Below are 18,573 nucleotides of genomic sequence, written 5' to 3'. Positions count from 1 at the left end.
CCGTGGCCCGGGTTCGATTCCCGGTCAGGGAATATCAGTACCACTTCAAGTTACAAAACGATTTGCCCTGCAGTGTCCTTCTGAGGTCTACATTTTATTTCTGAGGTCTTGGCTGATTTCTTTTGAAAATCCCATGATCTCAAGCAAAGAGGCACTGAGTTTGAAGGCAGGCCATGAAATACATCTACAGGTACACCTCCAATTGACTCAAAATATGTCAATTAGCCTATCAGAAGATTCTAAAGCCAGGACATCATTTTTGGTCATTGTCCAAGTTGTTTAAAGGCACAGCCAAACTAGTGTTTGTAAACTTCTGACCCACTGTATGTACCATTTCAAATTGTGGACCAATTTGCACTGCAGTATCCTTCCCTGGTGGTCTAGTGGTTAGAATTCGGCACTCTCACCGCCGCGGCCCGGGTTCGATTCCCTGTCAGGGAATATCAGTACCAATTCAAATTACAAAACGATTTTCCCTGCAGTGTCCTTCTGAGGTTGACATTTTATATCTGAGGTCTTGGCTGATTTCTTTTGAAAATCCCATGATCTCAAGCAAAGAGGCACTGAGTTTGAAGGCAGGCCATGAAATACATCTACAGGTACACCTCCAATTGACTCAAATTATGTCAATTAGCCTATCAGAAGATTCTAAAGCCAGGACATCATTTTTGGTCATTGTCCAAGTTGTTTAAAGGCACAGCCAAACTAGTGTTTGTAAACTTCTGACCCACTGTATGTACCATTTCAAATTGTGGACCAATTTGCACTGCAGTATCCTTCCCTGGTGGTCTAGTGGTTAGGATTCGGCGCTCTCACCGCCGCGGCCCGGGTTCGATTCCCGGTCAGGGAATATCAGTACCACTTCAATTTACAAAACGATTTGCCCTGCGGTGTCCTTCTGAGGTCTACATTTTATTTCTGAGGTCTTGGCTGATTTCTTTTGAAAATCCCATGATCTCAAGCAAAGAGGCACTGAGTTTGAAGGCAGGCCATGAAATACATCTACAGGTACACCTCCAAATGACTCAAATTATGTCAATTAGCCTATCAGAAGATTCTAAAGCCAGGACATCATTTTTGGTCATTGTCCAAGTTGTTTAAAGGCACAGCCAACCTAGTGTTTGTAAACTTCTGACCCACTGGATTTGTGATACACTGAATTATAAGTGAAATAATCTGTCTGTAAACAAATTTTGGAAAAATTACTTGTGTCATGCACAAAGTAGATGTCCTAACCGACTTGCCAAAACTATAGTTTGTTAACAAGAAATGTGTGGAATGGTTGACAAACGAGTTTTAATGACTCCAACCTAAGTGTATGTAAACTTCAGACTTCAACTGTATGTACCATTTCAAATTGTGAAACAATTTGAATTGCAGTATCCTTCCCTGGTTGTCTAGTGGTTAGGATTCGGCGCTCTCACCGCCGCGGCCACGGTTCGATTCCCGGTCAGGGAATTTCAGTACCACTTCAAATTACAAAATGATTTGCCCTGCAGTGTCCTTCTGAGGTCAACATTTTATTTCTGAGGTCTTGGCTGATTTCTTTTGAAAATCCCATGATCTCAAGCAAAGAGGCACTGAGTTTGAAGGCAGGCCATGAAATACATCTACAGGTACACCTCCAATTGACTCAAATTATGTCAATTAGCCTATCAGAAGATTCTAAAGCCAGGACATCATTTTTGGTCATTGTCCAAGTTGTTTAAAGGCACAGCCAAACTAGTGTTTGTAAACTTCTGACCCACTGTATGTACCATTTCAAATTGTGGACCAATTTGCACTGCAGTATCCTTCCCTGGTGGTCTAGTGGTTAGGATTCGGCGCTCTCACCGCCGCGGCCCGGGTTTGATTCCCGGTCAGGGAATATCAGTACCACTTCAAATTACAAAACGTTTTGCAATGCAGTGTCCTTCTCAGGTTGACATTTTATATCTGTGGTCTTGGCTGATTTCTTTTGAAAATCCCATGATCTCAAGCAAAGAGGCACTGAGTTTGAAGGCAGGCCATGAAATACATCTACAGGTACACCTCCAATTGACTCAAATTATGTCAATTAGCCTATCAGAAGATTCTAAAGCCAGGACATCATTTTTGGTCATTGTCCAAGTTGTTTAAAGGCACAGCCAACCTAGTGTTTGTAAACTTCTGACCCACTGGATTTGTGATACACTGAATTATAAGTGAAATAATCTGTCTGTAAACAAATTTTGGAAAAATTACTTGTGTCATGCACAAAGTAGATGTCCTAACCGACTTGCCAAAACTATAGTTTGTTAACAAGAAATGTGTGGAATGGTTGACAAACGAGTTTTAATGACTCCAACCTAAGTGTATGTAAACTTCAGACTTCAACTGTATGTACCATTTCAAATTGTGAAACAATTTGAATTGCAGTATCCTTCCCTGGTTGTCTAGTGGTTAGGATTCGGCGCTCTCACCGCCGCGGCCACGGTTCGATTCCCGGTCAGGGAATTTCAGTACCACTTCAAATTACAAAATGATTTGCCCTGCAGTGTCCTTCTGAGGTCAACATTTTATTTCTGAGGTCTTGGCTGATTTCTTTTGAAAATCCCATGATCTCAAGCAAAGAGGCACTGAGTTTGAAGGCAGGCCATGAAATACATCTACAGGTACACCTCCAATTGACTCAAATTATGTCAATTAGCCTATCAGAAGATTCTAAAGCCAGGACATCATTTTTGGTCATTGTCCAAGTTGTTTAAAGGCACAGCCAACCTAGTGTTTGTAAACTTCTGACCCACTGGATTTGTGATACACTGAATTATAAGTGAAATAATCTGTCTGTAAACAAATTTTGGAAAAATTACTTGTGTCATGCACAAAGTAGATGTCCTAACCGACTTGCCAAAACTATAGTGTGTTAACAAGAAATGTGTGGAATGGTTGACAAACGAGTTTTAATGACTCCAACCTAAGTGTATGTAAACTTCAGACTTCAACTGTATGTACCATTTCAAATTGTGAAACAATTTGAATTGCAGTATTCTTCCCTGGTTGTCTAGTGGTTAGGATTCGGCGTTCTCACCGCCGTGGCCCGGGTTCGATTCCCGGTCAGGGAATATCAGTACCACTTCAAGTTACAAAACGATTTGCCCTGCAGTGTCCTTCTGAGGTCTACATTTTATTTCTGAGGTCTTGGCTGATTTCTTTTGAAAATCCCATGATCTCAAGCAAAGAGGCACTGAGTTTGAAGGCAGGCCATGAAATACATCTACAGGTACACCTCCAATTGACTCAAAATATGTCAATTAGCCTATCAGAAGATTCTAAAGCCAGGACATCATTTTTGGTCATTGTCCAAGTTGTTTAAAGGCACAGCCAAACTAGTGTTTGTAAACTTCTGACCCACTGTATGTACCATTTCAAATTGTGGACCAATTTGCACTGCAGTATCCTTCCCTGGTGGTCTAGTGGTTAGAATTCGGCACTCTCACCGCCGCGGCCCGGGTTCGATTCCCTGTCAGGGAATATCAGTACCAATTCAAATTACAAAACGATTTTCCCTGCAGTGTCCTTCTGAGGTTGACATTTTATATCTGAGGTCTTGGCTGATTTCTTTTGAAAATCCCATGATCTCAAGCAAAGAGGCACTGAGTTTGAAGGCAGGCCATGAAATACATCTACAGGTACACCTCCAATTGACTCAAATTATGTCAATTAGCCTATCAGAAGATTCTAAAGCCAGGACATCATTTTTGGTCATTGTCCAAGTTGTTTAAAGGCACAGCCAAACTAGTGTTTGTAAACTTCTGACCCACTGTATGTACCATTTCAAATTGTGGACCAATTTGCACTGCAGTATCCTTCCCTGGTGGTCTAGTGGTTAGGATTCGGCGCTCTCACCGCCGCGGCCCGGGTTCGATTCCCGGTCAGGGAATATCAGTACCACTTCAATTTACAAAACGATTTGCCCTGCGGTGTCCTTCTGAGGTCTACATTTTATTTCTGAGGTCTTGGCTGATTTCTTTTGAAAATCCCATGATCTCAAGCAAAGAGGCACTGAGTTTGAAGGCAGGCCATGAAATACATCTACAGGTACACCTCCAAATGACTCAAATTATGTCAATTAGCCTATCAGAAGATTCTAAAGCCAGGACATCATTTTTGGTCATTGTCCAAGTTGTTTAAAGGCACAGCCAACCTAGTGTTTGTAAACTTCTGACCCACTGGATTTGTGATACACTGAATTATAAGTGAAATAATCTGTCTGTAAACAAATTTTGGAAAAATTACTTGTGTCATGCACAAAGTAGATGTCCTAACCGACTTGCCAAAACTATAGTTTGTTAACAAGAAATGTGTGGAATGGTTGACAAACGAGTTTTAATGACTCCAACCTAAGTGTATGTAAACTTCAGACTTCAACTGTATGTACCATTTCAAATTGTGAAACAATTTGAATTGCAGTATCCTTCCCTGGTTGTCTAGTGGTTAGGATTCGGCGCTCTCACCGCCGCGGCCACGGTTCGATTCCCGGTCAGGGAATTTCAGTACCACTTCAAATTACAAAATGATTTGCCCTGCAGTGTCCTTCTGAGGTCAACATTTTATTTCTGAGGTCTTGGCTGATTTCTTTTGAAAATCCCATGATCTCAAGCAAAGAGGCACTGAGTTTGAAGGCAGGCCATGAAATACATCTACAGGTACACCTCCAATTGACTCAAATTATGTCAATTAGCCTATCAGAAGATTCTAAAGCCAGGACATCATTTTTGGTCATTGTCCAAGTTGTTTAAAGGCACAGCCAACCTAGTGTTTGTAAACTTCTGACCCACTGGATTTGTGATACACTGAATTATAAGTGAAATAATCTGTCTGTAAACAAATTTTGGAAAAATTACTTGTGTCATGCACAAAGTAGATGTCCTAACCGACTTGCCAAAACTATAGTTTGTTAACAAGAAATGTGTGGAATGGTTGACAAACGAGTTTTAATGACTCCAACCTAAGTGTATGTAAACTTCAGACTTCAACTGTATGTACCATTTCAAATTGTGAAACAATTTGAATTGCAGTATCCTTCCCTGGTTGTCTAGTGGTTAGGATTCGGCGCTCTCACCGCCGCGGCCCGGGTTCGATTCCCGGTCAGGGAATATCAGTATCACTTCAAATTACAAAACGATTTGCCCTGCAGTGTCCTTCTGAGGTCTACATTTTATATCTGAGGTCTTGGCTGATTTCTTTTGAAAATCCCATGATCTCAAGCAAAGAGGCACTGAGTTTGAAGGCAGAACATGAAATACATCTACAGGTACACCTCCAATTGACTCAAATTATGTCAATTAGCCTATCAGAAGATTCTAAAGCCAGGACCTCATTTTTGGTCATTGTCCAAGTTGTTTAAAGGCACAGCCAAACTAGTGTTTGTAAACTTCTGACCCACTGTATGTACCATTTCAAATTGTGGACCAATTTGCACTGCAGTATCCTTCCCTGGTGGTCTAGTGGTTAGGATTCGGCGCTCTCACCGCCGCGGCCCGGGTTTGATTCCCGGTCAGGGAATATCAGTACCACTTCAAATTACAAAACGTTTTGCAATGCAGTGTCCTTCTCAGGTTGACATTTTATATCTGTGGTCTTGGCTGATTTCTTTTGAAAATCCCATGATCTCAAGCAAAGAGGCACTGAGTTTGAAGGCAGGCCATGAAATACATCTACAGGTACACCTCCAATTGACTCAAATTATGTCAATTAGCCTATCAGAAGATTCTAAAGCCAGGACATCATTTTTGGTCATTGTCCAAGTTGTTTAAAGGCACAGCCAACCTAGTGTTTGTAAACTTCTGACCCACTGGATTTGTGATACACTGAATTATAAGTGAAATAATCTGTCTGTAAACAAATTTTGGAAAAATTACTTGTGTCATGCACAAAGTAGATGTCCTAACCGACTTGCCAAAACTATAGTTTGTTAACAAGAAATGTGTGGAATGGTTGACAAACGAGTTTTAATGACTCCAACCTAAGTGTATGTAAACTTCAGACTTCAACTGTATGTACCATTTCAAATTGTGAAACAATTTGTATTGCAGTATCCTTCCCTGGTTGTCTAGTGGTTAGGATTCGGCGCTCTCACCGCCGCGGCCCGGGTTCGATTCCCGGTCAGGGAATATCAGTATCACTTCAAATTACAAAACGATTTGCCCTGCAGTGTCCTTCTGAGGTCTACATTTTATATCTGAGGTCTTGGCTGATTTCTTTTGAAAATCCCATGATCTCAAGCAAAGAGGCACTGAGTTTGAAGGCAGGCCATGAAATACATCTACAGGTACACCTCCAATTGACTCAAATTATGTCAATTAGCCTATCAGAAGATTCTAAAGCCAGGACATCATTTTTGGTCATTGTCCAAGTTGTTTAAAGGCACAGCCAACCTAGTGTTTGTAAACTTCTGACCCACTGGATTTGTGATACACTGAATTATAAGTGAAATAATCTGTCTGTAAACAAATTTTGGAAAAATTACTTGTGTCATGCACAAAGTAGATGTCCTAACCGACTTGCCAAAACTATAGTTTGTTAACAAGAAATGTGTGGAATGGTTGACAAACGAGTTTTAATGACTCCAACCTAAGTGTATGTAAACTTCAGACTTCAACTGTATGTACCATTTCAAATTGTGAAACAATTTGAATTGCAGTATCCTTCCCTGGTTGTCTAGTGGTTAGGATTCGGCGCTCTCACCGCCGCGGCCACGGTTCGATTCCCGGTCAGGGAATTTCAGTACCACTTCAAATTACAAAATGATTTGCCCTGCAGTGTCCTTCTGAGGTCAACATTTTATTTCTGAGGTCTTGGCTGATTTCTTTTGAAAATCCCATGATCTCAAGCAAAGAGGCACTGAGTTTGAAGGCAGGCCATGAAATACATCTACAGGTACACCTCCAATTGACTCAAATTATGTCAATTAGCCTATCAGAAGATTCTAAAGCCAGGACATCATTTTTGGTCATTGTCCAAGTTGTTTAAAGGCACAGCCAACCTAGTGTTTGTAAACTTCTGACCCACTGGATTTGTGATACACTGAATTATAAGTGAAATAATCTGTCTGTAAACAAATTTTGGAAAAATTACTTGTGTCATGCACAAAGTAGATGTCCTAACCGACTTGCCAAAACTATAGTTTGTTAACAAGAAATGTGTGGAATGGTTGACAAACGAGTTTTAATGACTCCAACCTAAGTGTATGTAAACTTCAGACTTCAACTGTATGTACCATTTCAAATTGTGAAACAATTTGAATTGCAGTATCCTTCCCTGGTTGTCTAGTGGTTAGGATTCGGCGCTCTCACCGCCGCGGCCCGGGTTCGATTCCCGGTCAGGGAATATCAGTATCACTTCAAATTACAAAACGATTTGCCCTGCAGTGTCCTTCTGAGGTCTACATTTTATATCTGAGGTCTTGGCTGATTTCTTTTGAAAATCCCATGATCTCAAGCAAAGAGGCACTGAGTTTGAAGGCAGGCCATGAAATACATCTACAGGTACACCTCCAATTGACTCAAATTATGTCAATTAGCCTATCAGAAGATTCTAAAGCCAGGACATCATTTTTGGTCATTGTCCAAGTTGTTTAAAGGCACAGCCAACCTAGTGTTTGTAAACTTCTGACCCACTGGATTTGAGATACACTGAATTATAAGTGAAATAATCTGTCTGTAAACAAATTTTGGAAAAATTACTTGTGTCATGCACAAAGTAGATGTCCTAACCGACTTGCCAAAACTATAGTTTGTTAACAAGAAATGTGTGGAATGGTTGACAAACGAGTTTTAATGACTCCAACCTAAGTGTATGTAAACTTCAGACTTCAACTGTATGTACCATTTCAAATTGTGAAACAATTTGAATTTCAGTATCCTTCCCTGGTTGTCTAGTGGTTAGGATTCGGCGCTCTCACCGCCGCGGCCCGGGTTCGATTCCCGGTCAGGGAATATCAGTATCACTTCAAATTACAAAACGATTTGCCCTGCAGTGTCCTTCTGAGGTCTACATTTTATATCTGAGGTCTTGGCTGATATCTTTTGAAAATCCCATGATCTCAAGCAAAGAGGCACTGAGTTTGAAGGCAGGCCATGAAATACATCTACAGGTACACCTCCAATTGACTCAAATTATGTCAATTAGCCTATCAGAAGATTCTAAAGCCAGGACATCATTTTTGGTCATTGTCCAAGTTGTTTAAAGGCACAGCCAAACTAGTGTTTGTAAACTTCTGACCCACTGTATGTACCATTTCAAATTGTGGGCCAATTTGTACTGCAGTATCCTTCCCTGGTGGTCTAGTGGTTAGGATTCGGCGCTCTCACTGCCGCGGCCCGGGTTCGATTCCCGGTCAGGGAATATCAGTACCACTTCAAATTACAAAACAATTTGCCCTGCAGTGTCCTTCTGAGGTTGACATTTTATATCTGAGGTCTTGGCTGATTTCTTTTGAAAATCCCATGATCTCAAGCAAAGAGGCACTGAGTTTGAAGGCAGGCCATGAAATACATCTACAGGTACACCTCCAATTGACTCAAATTATGTCAATTAGCCTATCAGAAGATTCTAAAGCCAGGACATCATTTTTGGTCATTGTCCAAGTTGTTTAAAGGCACAGCCAAACTAGTGTTTGTAAACTTCTGACCCACTGTATGTACCATTTCAAATTGTGGACCAATTTGCACTGCAGTATCCTTCCCTGGTGGTCTAGTGGTTAGAATTCGGCACTCTCACCGCCGCTGCCCGGGTTCGATTCCCTGTCAGGGAATATCAGTACCAATTCAAATTACAAAACGATTTTCCCTGCAGTGTCCTTCTGAGGTTGACATTTTATATCTGAGGTCTTGGCTGATTTCTTTTGAAAATCCCATGATCTCAAGCAAAGAGGCACTGAGTTTGAAGGCAGGCCATGAAATACATCTACAGGTACACCTCCAATTGACTCAAATTATGTCAATTAGCCTATCAGAAGATTCTAAAGCCAGGACATCATTTTTGGTCATTGTCCAAGTTGTTTAAAGGCACAGCCAAACTAGTGTTTGTAAACTTCTGACCCACTGTATGTACCATTTCAAATTGTGGACCAATTTGCACTGCAGTATCCTTCCCTGGTGGTCTAGTGGTTAGGATTCGGCGCTCTCACAGCCGCGGCCCGGGTTCGATTCCCGGTCAGGGAATATCAGTACCACTTCAATTTACAAAACGATTTGCCCTGCGGTGTCCTTCTGAGGTCTACATTTTATTTCTGAGGTCTTGGCTGATTTCTTTTGAAAATCCCATGATCTCAAGCAAAGAGGCACTGAGTTTGAAGGCAGGCCATGAAATACATCTACAGGTACACCTCCAAATGACTCAAATTATGTCAATTAGCCTATCAGAAGATTCTAAAGCCAGGACATCATTTTTGGTCATTGTCCAAGTTGTTTAAAGGCACAGCCAACCTAGTGTTTGTAAACTTCTGACCCACTGGATTTGTGATACACTGAATTATAAGTGAAATAATCTGTCTGTAAACAAATTTTGGAAAAATTACTTGTGTCATGCACAAAGTAGATGTCCTAACCGACTTGCCAAAACTATAGTTTGTTAACAAGAAATGTGTGGAATGGTTGACAAACGAGTTTTAATGACTCCAACCTAAGTGTATGTAAACTTCAGACTTCAACTGTATGTACCATTTCAAATTGTGAAACAATTTGAATTGCAGTATCCTTCCCTGGTTGTCTAGTGGTTAGGATTCGGCGCTCTCACCGCCGCGGCCACGGTTCGATTCCCGGTCAGGGAATTTCAGTACCACTTCAAATTACAAAATGATTTGCCCTGCAGTGTCCTTCTGAGGTCAACATTTTATTTCTGAGGTCTTGGCTGATTTCTTTTGAAAATCCCATGATCTCAAGCAAAGAGGCACTGAGTTTGAAGGCAGGCCATGAAATACATCTACAGGTACACCTCCAATTGACTCAAATTATGTCAATTAGCCTATCAGAAGATTCTAAAGCCAGGACATCATTTTTGGTCATTGTCCAAGTTGTTTAAAGGCACAGCCAACCTAGTGTTTGTAAACTTCTGACCCACTGGATTTGTGATACACTGAATTATAAGTGAAATAATCTGTCTGTAAACAAATTTTGGAAAAATTACTTGTGTCATGCACAAAGTAGATGTCCTAACCGACTTGCCAAAACTATAGTTTGTTAACAAGAAATGTGTGGAATGGTTGACAAACGAGTTTTAATGACTCCAACCTAAGTGTATGTAAACTTCAGACTTCAACTGTATGTACCATTTCAAATTGTGAAACAATTTGAATTGCAGTATCCTTCCCTGGTGGTCTAGTGGTTAGGATTCGGCGCTCTCACCGCCGCGGCCCGGGTTCGATTCCCGGTCAGGGAATATCAGTATCACTTCAAATTACAAAACGATTTGCCCTGCAGTGTCCTTCTGAGGTCTACATTTTATATCTGAGGTCTTGGCTGATTTCTTTTGAAAATCCCATGATCTCAAGCAAAGAGGCACTGAGTTTGAAGGCAGGCCATGAAATACATCTACAGGTACACCTCCAATTGACTCAAATTATGTCAATTAGCCTATCAGAAGATTCTAAAGCCAGGACATCATTTTTGGTCATTGTCCAAGTTGTTTAAAGGCACAGCCAAACTAGTGTTTGTAAACTTCTGACCCACTGTATGTACCATTTCAAATTGTGGACCAATTTGAATTGCAGTATCCTTCCCTGGTTGTCTAGTGGTTAGGATTCGGCGCTCTCGCGGCCACGGTTCGATTCCCGGTCAGGGAATTTCAGTACCACTTCAAATTACAAAATGATTTGCCCTGCAGTGTCCTTCTGAGGTCAACATTTTATTTCTGAGGTCTTGGCTGATTTCTTTTGAAAATCCCATGATCTCAAGCAAAGAGGCACTGAGTTTGAAGGCAGGCCATGAAATACATCTACAGGTACACCTCCAATTGACTCAAATTATGTCAATTAGCCTATCAGAAGATTCTAAAGCCAGGACATCATTTTTGGTCATTGTCCAAGTTGTTTAAAGGCACAGCCAACCTAGTGTTTGTAAACTTCTGACCCACTGGATTTGTGATACACTGAATTATAAGTGAAATAATCTGTCTGTAAACAAATTTTGGAAAAATTACTTGTGTCATGCACAAAGTAGATGTCCTAACCGACTTGCCAAAACTATAGTTTGTTAACAAGAAATGTGTGGAATGGTTGACAAACGAGTTTTAATGACTCCAACCTAAGTGTATGTAAACTTCAGACTTCAACTGTATGTACCATTTCAAATTGTGAAACAATTTGAATTGCAGTATCCTTCCCTGGTTGTCTAGTGGTTAGGATTCGGCGCTCTCACCGCCGCGGCCCGGGTTCGATTCCCGGTCAGGGAATATCAGTATCACTTCAAATTACAAAACGATTTGCCCTGCAGTGTCCTTCTGAGGTCTACATTTTATATCTGAGGTCTTGGCTGATTTCTTTTGAAAATCCCATGATCTCAAGCAAAGAGGCACTGAGTTTGAAGGCAGGCCATGAAATACATCTACAGGTACACCTCCAATTGACTCAAATTATGTCAATTAGCCTATCAGAAGATTCTAAAGCCAGGACATCATTTTTGGTCATTGTCCAAGTTGTTTAAAGGCACAGCCAAACTAGTGTTTGTAAACTTCTGACCCACTGTATGTACCATTTCAAATTGTGGACCAATTTGCACTGCAGTATCCTTCCCTGGTGGTCTAGTGGTTAGGATTCGGCGCTCTCACCGCCGCGGCCCGGGTTTGATTCCCGGTCAGGGAGTATCAGTATCACTTCAAATTACAAAACGATTTGCCCTGCAGTGTCCTTCTGAGGTCTACATTTTATATCTGAGGTCTTGGCTGATTTCTTTTGAAAATCCCATGATCTCAAGCAAAGAGGCACTGAGTTTGAAGGCAGGCCATGAAATACATCTACAGGTACACCTCCAATTGACTCAAATTATGTCAATTAGCCTATCAGAAGATTCTAAAGCCAGGACATCATTTTTGGTCATTGTCCAAGTTGTTTAAAGGCACAGCCAACCTAGTGTTTGTAAACTTCTGACCCACTGGATTTGTGATACACTGAATTATAAGTGAAATAATCTGTCTGTAAACAAATTTTGGAAAAATTACTTGTGTCATGCACAAAGTAGATGTCCTAACCGACTTGCCAAAACTATAGTTTGTTAACAAGAAATGTGTGGAATGGTTGACAAACGAGTTTTAATGACTCCAACCTAAGTGTATGTAAACTTCAGACTTCAACTGTATGTACCATTTCAAATTGTGAAACAATTTGAATTGCAGTATCCTTCCCTGGTTGTCTAGTGGTTAGGATTCGGTGCTCTCACCGCCGCGGCCACGGTTCGATTCCCGGTCAGGGAATTTCAGTACCACTTCAAATTACAAAATGATTTGCCCTGCAGTGTCCTTCTGAGGTCAACATTTTATTTCTGAGGTCTTGGCTGATTTCTTTTGAAAATCCCATGATCTCAAGCAAAGAGGCACTGAGTTTGAAGGCAGGCCATGAAATACATCTACAGGTACACCTCCAATTGACTCAAATTATGTCAATTAGCCTATCAGAAGATTCTAAAGCCAGGACATCATTTTTGGTCATTGTCCAAGTTGTTTAAAGGCACAGCCAACCTAGTGTTTGTAAACTTCTGACCCACTGGATTTGTGATACACTGAATTATAAGTGAAATAATCTGTCTGTAAACAAATTTTGGAAAAATTACTTGTGTCATGCACAAAGTAGATGTCCTAACCGACTTGCCAAAACTATAGTTTGTTAACAAGAAATGTGTGGAATGGTTGACAAACGAGTTTTAATGACTCCAACCTAAGTGTATGTAAACTTCAGACTTCAACTGTATGTACCATTTCAAATTGTGAAACAATTTGAATTGCAGTATCCTTCCCTGGTTGTCTAGTGGTTAGGATTCGGCGCTCTCACCGCCGCGGCCACGGTTCGATTCCCGGTCAGGGAATTTCAGTACCACTTCAAATTACAAAATGATTTGCCCTGCAGTGTCCTTCTGAGGTCAACATTTTATTTCTGAGGTCTTGGCTGATTTCTTTTGAAAATCCCATGATCTCAAGCAAAGAGGCACTGAGTTTGAAGGCAGGCCATGAAATACATCTACAGGTACACCTCCAATTGACTCAAATTATGTCAATTAGCCTATCAGAAGATTCTAAAGCCAGGACATCATTTTTGGTCATTGTCCAAGTTGTTTAAAGGCACAGCCAACCTAGTGTTTGTAAACTTCTGACCCACTGGATTTGTGATACACTGAATTATAAGTGAAATAATCTGTCTGTAAACAAATTTTGGAAAAATTACTTGTGTCATGCACAAAGTAGATGTCCTAACCGACTTGCCAAAACTATAGTTTGTTAACAAGAAATGTGTGGAATGGTTGACAAACGAGTTTTAATGACTCCAACCTAAGTGTATGTAAACTTCAGACTTCAACTGTATGTACCATTTCAAATTGTGAAACAATTTGAATTGCAGTATAATTCCCTGGTTGTCTAGTGGTTAGGATTCGGTGCTCTCACCGCCGCGGCCCGGGTTCGATTCCCGGTCAGGGAGTATCAGTATCACTTCAAATTACAAAACGATTTGCCCTGCAGTGTCCTTCTGAGGTCTACATTTTATATCTGAGGTCTTGGCTGATTTCTTTTGAAAATCCCATGATCTCAAGCAAAGAGGCACTGAGTTTGAAGGCAGGCCATGAAATACATCTACAGGTACACCTCCAATTGACTCAAATTATGTCAATTAGCCTATCAGAAGATTCTAAAGCCAGGACATCATTTTTGGTCATTGTCCAAGTTGTTTAAAGGCACAGCCAACCTAGTGTTTGTAAACTTCTGACCCACTGGATTTGAGATACACTGAATTATAAGTGAAATAATCTGTCTGTAAACAAATTTTGGAAAAATTACTTGTGTCATGCACAAAGTAGATGTCCTAACCGACTTGCCAAAACTATAGTTTGTTAACAAGAAATGTGTGGAATGGTTGACAAACGAGTTTTAATGACTCCAACCTAAGTGTATGTAAACTTCAGACTTCAACTGTATGTACCATTTCAAATTGTGAAACAATTTGAATTTCAGTATCCTTCCCTGGTTGTCTAGTGGTTAGGATTCGGCGCTCTCACCGCCGCGGCCCGGGTTCGATTCCCGGTCAGGGAATATCAGTATCACTTCAAATTACAAAACGATTTGCCCTGCAGTGTCCTTCTGAGGTCTACATTTTATATCTGAGGTCTTGGCTGATATCTTTTGAAAATCCCATGATCTCAAGCAAAGAGGCACTGAGTTTGAAGGCAGGCCATGAAATACATCTACAGGTACACCTCCAATTGACTCAAATTATGTCAATTAGCCTATCAGAAGATTCTAAAGCCAGGACATCATTTTTGGTCATTGTCCAAGTTGTTTAAAGGCACAGCCAAACTAGTGTTTGTAAACTTCTGACCCACTGTATGTACCATTTCAAATTGTGGGCCAATTTGCACTGCAGTATCCTTCCCTGGTGGTCTAGTGGTTAGGATTCGGCGCTCTCACCGCCGCGGCCCGGGTTCGATTCCCGGTCAGGGAATATCAGTACCACTTCAAATTACAAAACAATTTGCCCTGCAGTGTCCTTCTGAGGTTGACATTTTATATCTGAGGTCTTGGCTGATTTCTTTTGAAAATCCCATGATCTCAAGCAAAGAGGCACTGAGTTTGAAGGCAGGCCATGAAATACATCTACAGGTACACCTCCAATTCACTCAAATTATGTCAATTAGCCTATCAGAAGATTCTAAAGCCAGGACATCATTTTTGGTCATTGTCCAAGTTGTTTAAAGGCACAGCCAACCTAGTGTTTGTAAACTTCTGACCCACTGGATTTGTGATACACTGAATTATAAGTGAAATAATCTGTCTGTAAACAAATTTTGGAAAAATTACTTGTGTCATGCACAAAGTAGATGTCCTAACCGACTTGCCAAAACTATAGTTTGTTAACAAGAAATGTGTGGAATGGTTGACAAACGAGTTTTAATGACTCCAACCTAAGTGTATGTAAACTTCAGACTTCAACTGTATGTACCATTTCAAATTGTGAAACAATTTGAATTGCAGTATCCTTCCCTGGTGGTCTAGTGGTTAGGATTCGGCGCTCTCACCGCCGCGGCCACGGTTCGATTCCCGGTCAGGGAATTTCAGTACCACTTCAAATTACAAAATGATTTGCCCTGCAGTGTCCTTCTGAGGTCAACATTTTATTTCTGAGGTCTTGGCTGATTTCTTTTGAAAATCCCATGATCTCAAGCAAAGAGGCACTGAGTTTGAAGGCAGGCCATGAAATACATCTACAGGTACACCTCCAATTGACTCAAATTATGTCAATTAGCCTATCAGAAGATTCTAAAGCCAGGACATCATTTTTGGTCATTGTCCAAGTTGTTTAAAGGCACAGCCAACCTAGTGTTTGTAAACTTCTGACCCACTGGATTTGTGATACACTGAATTATAAGTGAAATAATATGTCTGTAAACAAATTTTGGAAAAATTACTTGTGTCATGCACAAAGTAGATGTCCTAACCGACTTGCCAAAACTATAGTTTGTTAACAAGAAATGTGTGGAATGGTTGACAAACGAGTTTTAATGACTCCAACCTAAGTGTATGTAAACTTCAGACTTCAACTGTATGTACCATTTCAAATTGTGAAACAATTTGAATTGCAGTATTCTTCCCTGGTTGTCTAGTGGTTAGGATTCGGCGCTCTCACCGCCGTGGCCCGGGTTCGATTCCCTGTCAGGGAATATCAGTACCACTTCAAGTTACAAAACGATTTGCCCTGCGGTGTCCTTCTGAGGTCTACATTTTATTTCTGAGGTCTTGGCTGATTTCTTTTGAAAATCCCATGATCTCAAGCAAAGAGGCACTGAGTTTGAAGGCAGGCCATGAAATACATCTACAGGTACACCTCCAATTGACTCAAATTATGTCAATTAGCCTATCAGAAGATTCTAAAGCCAGGACATCATTTTTGGTCATTGTCCAAGTTGTTTAAAGGCACAGCCAAACTAGTGTTTGTAAACTTCTGACCCACTGTATGTACCATTTCAAATTGTGGACCAATTTGCACTGCAGTATCCTTCCCTGGTGGCCTAGTGGTTAGAATTCGGCACTCTCACCGCCGCGGCCCGGGTTCGATTCCCTGTCAGGGAATATCAGTACCAATTCAAATTACAAAACGATTTTCCCTGCAGTGTCCTTCTGAGGTTGACATTTTATATCTGAGGTCTTGGCTGATTTCTTTTGAAAATCCCATGATCTCAAGCAAAGAGGCACTGAGTTTGAAGGCAGGCCATGAAATACATCTACAGGTACACCTCCAATTGACTCAAATTATGTCAATTAGCCTATCAGAAGATTCTAAAGCCAGGACATCATTTTTGGTCATTGTCCAAGTTGTTTAAAGGCACAGTCAAACTAGTGTTTGTAAACTTCTGACCCACTGTATGTACCATTTCAAATTGTGGACCAATTTGCACTGCAGTATCCTTCCCTGGTGGTCTAGTGGTTAGGATTCGGCGCTCTCACCGCCGCGGCCCGGGTTCGATTCCCGGTCAGGGAATATCAGTACCACTTCAATTTACAAAACGATTTGCCCTGCGGTGTCCTTCTGAGGTCTACATTTTATTTCTGAGGTCTTGGCTGATTTCTTTTGAAAATCCCATGATCTCAAGCAAAGAGGCACTGAGTTTGAAGGCAGGCCATGAAATACATCTACAGGTACACCTCCAAATGACTCAAATTATGTCAATTAGCCTATCAGAAGATTCTAAAGCCAGGACATCATTTTTGGTCATTGTCCAAGTTGTTTAAAGGCACAGCCAACCTAGTGTTTGTAAACTTCTGACCCACTGGATTTGTGATACACTGAATTATAAGTGAAATAATCTGTCTGTAAACAAATTTTGGAAAAATTACTTGTGTCATGCACAAAGTAGATGTCCTAACCGACTTGCCAAAACTATAGTTTGTTAACAAGAAATGTGTGGAATGGTTGACAAACGAGTTTTAATGACTCCAACCTAAGTGTATGTAAACTTCAGACTTCAACTGTATGTACCATTTCAAATTGTGAAACAATTTGAATTGCAGTATCCTTCCCTGGTTGTCTAGTGGTTAGGATTCGGCGCTCTCACCGCCGCGGCCCGGGTTCGATTCCCGGTCAGGGAATATCAGTATCACTTCAAATTACAAAACGATTTGCCCTGCAGTGTCCTTCTGAGGTCTACATTTTATATCTGAGGTCTTGGCTGATTTCTTTTGAAAATCCCATGATCTCAAGCAAAGAGGCACTGAGTTTGAAGGCAGGCCATGAAATACATCTACAGGTACACCTCCAATTGACTCAAATTATGTCAATTAGCCTATCAGAAGATTCTAAAGCCAGGACATCATTTTTGGTCATTGTCCAAGTTGTTTAAAGGCACAGCCAAACTAGTGTTTGTAAACTTCTGACCCACTGTATGTACCATTTCAAATTGTGGACCAATTTGCACTGCAGTATCCTTCCCTGGTGGTCTAGTGGTTAGGATTCGGCGCTCTCACCGCCGCGGCCCGGGTTCGATTCCCGGTCAGGGAATATCAGTATCACTTCAAATTACAAAACGATTTGCCCTGCAGTGTCCTTCTGAGGTCTACATTTTATATCTGAGGTCTTGGCTGATTTCTTTTGAAAATCCCATGATCTCAAGCAAAGAGGCACTGAGTTTGAAGGCAGGCCATGAAATACATCTACAGGTACACCTCCAATTGACTCAAATTATGTCAATTAGCCTATCAGAAGATTCTAAAGCCAGGACATCATTTTTGGTCATTGTCCAAGTTGTTTAAAGGCACAGCCAACCTAGTGTTTGTAAACTTCTGACCCACTGGATTTGTGATACACTGAATTATAAGTGAAATAATCTGTCTGTAAACAAATTTTGGAAAAATTACTTGTGTCATGCACAAAGTAGATGTCCTAACCGACTTGCCAAAACTATAGTTTGTTAACAAGAAATGTGTGGAATGGTTGACAAACGAGTTTTAATGACTCCAACCTAAGTGTATGTAAACTTCAGACTTCAACTGTATGTACCATTTCAAATTGTGAAACAATTTGAATTGCAGTATCCTTCCCTGGTTGTCTAGTGGTTAGGATTCGGCGCTCTCACCGCCGCGGCCACGGTTCGATTCCCGGTCAGGGAATTTCAGTACCACTTCAAATTACAAAATGATTTGCCCTGCAGTGTCCTTCTGAGGTCTACATTTTATTTCTGAGGTCTTGGCTGATTTCTTTTGAAAATCCCATGATCTCAAGCAAAGAGGCACTGAGTTTGAAGGCAGGCCATGAAATACATCTACAGGTACACCTCCAAATGACTCAAATTATGTCAATTAGCCTATCAGAAGATTCTAAAGCCAGGACATCATTTTTGGTCATTGTCCAAGTTGTTTAAA

At 40.9% G+C, this 18,573-nt stretch overlaps 19 non-coding genes across 19 annotated transcripts in view; all 19 read left to right on the top strand.

Moving 5' to 3' along the window:
* trnae-cuc (transfer RNA glutamic acid (anticodon CUC)) overlaps positions 1 to 32 on the top strand; it is a 72-nt gene extending 40 nt beyond the window's left edge. The window contains exon 1 of the tRNA in view: positions 1 to 32. This exon is cut by the window's left edge and continues 40 nt beyond it. This is a non-coding gene — a tRNA (tRNA-Glu).
* A 746-nt stretch (positions 33 to 778) lies between these two features.
* On the top strand, positions 779 to 850 carry trnae-cuc (transfer RNA glutamic acid (anticodon CUC)). Its single transcript has one exon. It is a non-coding gene; the product is annotated as a tRNA-Glu (tRNA).
* A 945-nt stretch (positions 851 to 1,795) lies between these two features.
* Positions 1,796 to 1,867, top strand: trnae-cuc (transfer RNA glutamic acid (anticodon CUC)). The gene has a single exon. It is a non-coding gene; the product is annotated as a tRNA-Glu (tRNA).
* A 1,144-nt stretch (positions 1,868 to 3,011) lies between these two features.
* Positions 3,012 to 3,083, top strand: trnae-cuc (transfer RNA glutamic acid (anticodon CUC)). Its single transcript has one exon. It is a non-coding gene; the product is annotated as a tRNA-Glu (tRNA).
* Positions 3,084 to 3,829: 746 nt separating this feature from the next.
* On the top strand, positions 3,830 to 3,901 carry trnae-cuc (transfer RNA glutamic acid (anticodon CUC)). The gene has a single exon. It is a non-coding gene; the product is annotated as a tRNA-Glu (tRNA).
* A 1,144-nt stretch (positions 3,902 to 5,045) lies between these two features.
* Positions 5,046 to 5,117, top strand: trnae-cuc (transfer RNA glutamic acid (anticodon CUC)). Its single transcript has one exon. It is a non-coding gene; the product is annotated as a tRNA-Glu (tRNA).
* Positions 5,118 to 5,454: 337 nt separating this feature from the next.
* trnae-cuc (transfer RNA glutamic acid (anticodon CUC)) lies at positions 5,455 to 5,526 on the top strand. The gene has a single exon. It is a non-coding gene; the product is annotated as a tRNA-Glu (tRNA).
* A 536-nt stretch (positions 5,527 to 6,062) lies between these two features.
* Positions 6,063 to 6,134, top strand: trnae-cuc (transfer RNA glutamic acid (anticodon CUC)). Its single transcript has one exon. It is a non-coding gene; the product is annotated as a tRNA-Glu (tRNA).
* Positions 6,135 to 7,278: 1,144 nt separating this feature from the next.
* Positions 7,279 to 7,350, top strand: trnae-cuc (transfer RNA glutamic acid (anticodon CUC)). The gene has a single exon. It is a non-coding gene; the product is annotated as a tRNA-Glu (tRNA).
* Positions 7,351 to 7,886: 536 nt separating this feature from the next.
* trnae-cuc (transfer RNA glutamic acid (anticodon CUC)) lies at positions 7,887 to 7,958 on the top strand. Its single transcript has one exon. It is a non-coding gene; the product is annotated as a tRNA-Glu (tRNA).
* A 337-nt stretch (positions 7,959 to 8,295) lies between these two features.
* On the top strand, positions 8,296 to 8,367 carry trnae-cuc (transfer RNA glutamic acid (anticodon CUC)). The gene has a single exon. It is a non-coding gene; the product is annotated as a tRNA-Glu (tRNA).
* Positions 8,368 to 10,329: 1,962 nt separating this feature from the next.
* Positions 10,330 to 10,401, top strand: trnae-cuc (transfer RNA glutamic acid (anticodon CUC)). Its single transcript has one exon. It is a non-coding gene; the product is annotated as a tRNA-Glu (tRNA).
* Positions 10,402 to 11,340: 939 nt separating this feature from the next.
* trnae-cuc (transfer RNA glutamic acid (anticodon CUC)) lies at positions 11,341 to 11,412 on the top strand. Its single transcript has one exon. It is a non-coding gene; the product is annotated as a tRNA-Glu (tRNA).
* Positions 11,413 to 11,749: 337 nt separating this feature from the next.
* On the top strand, positions 11,750 to 11,821 carry trnae-cuc (transfer RNA glutamic acid (anticodon CUC)). The gene has a single exon. It is a non-coding gene; the product is annotated as a tRNA-Glu (tRNA).
* A 2,360-nt stretch (positions 11,822 to 14,181) lies between these two features.
* Positions 14,182 to 14,253, top strand: trnae-cuc (transfer RNA glutamic acid (anticodon CUC)). Its single transcript has one exon. It is a non-coding gene; the product is annotated as a tRNA-Glu (tRNA).
* Positions 14,254 to 14,590: 337 nt separating this feature from the next.
* On the top strand, positions 14,591 to 14,662 carry trnae-cuc (transfer RNA glutamic acid (anticodon CUC)). Its single transcript has one exon. It is a non-coding gene; the product is annotated as a tRNA-Glu (tRNA).
* A 1,962-nt stretch (positions 14,663 to 16,624) lies between these two features.
* Positions 16,625 to 16,696, top strand: trnae-cuc (transfer RNA glutamic acid (anticodon CUC)). Its single transcript has one exon. It is a non-coding gene; the product is annotated as a tRNA-Glu (tRNA).
* Positions 16,697 to 17,232: 536 nt separating this feature from the next.
* trnae-cuc (transfer RNA glutamic acid (anticodon CUC)) lies at positions 17,233 to 17,304 on the top strand. The gene has a single exon. It is a non-coding gene; the product is annotated as a tRNA-Glu (tRNA).
* Positions 17,305 to 17,641: 337 nt separating this feature from the next.
* Positions 17,642 to 17,713, top strand: trnae-cuc (transfer RNA glutamic acid (anticodon CUC)). Its single transcript has one exon. It is a non-coding gene; the product is annotated as a tRNA-Glu (tRNA).
* The last annotated feature ends 860 nt before the right edge of the window (positions 17,714 to 18,573 follow it).

The sequence above is a fragment of the Salvelinus fontinalis genome, unplaced genomic scaffold (genome assembly GCF_029448725.1).
Source record: "Salvelinus fontinalis isolate EN_2023a unplaced genomic scaffold, ASM2944872v1 scaffold_0162, whole genome shotgun sequence".
Lineage (NCBI taxonomy): Eukaryota > Metazoa > Chordata > Actinopteri > Salmoniformes > Salmonidae > Salvelinus > Salvelinus fontinalis.
This window is presented reverse-complemented; position numbering and strand designations above follow the sequence as displayed.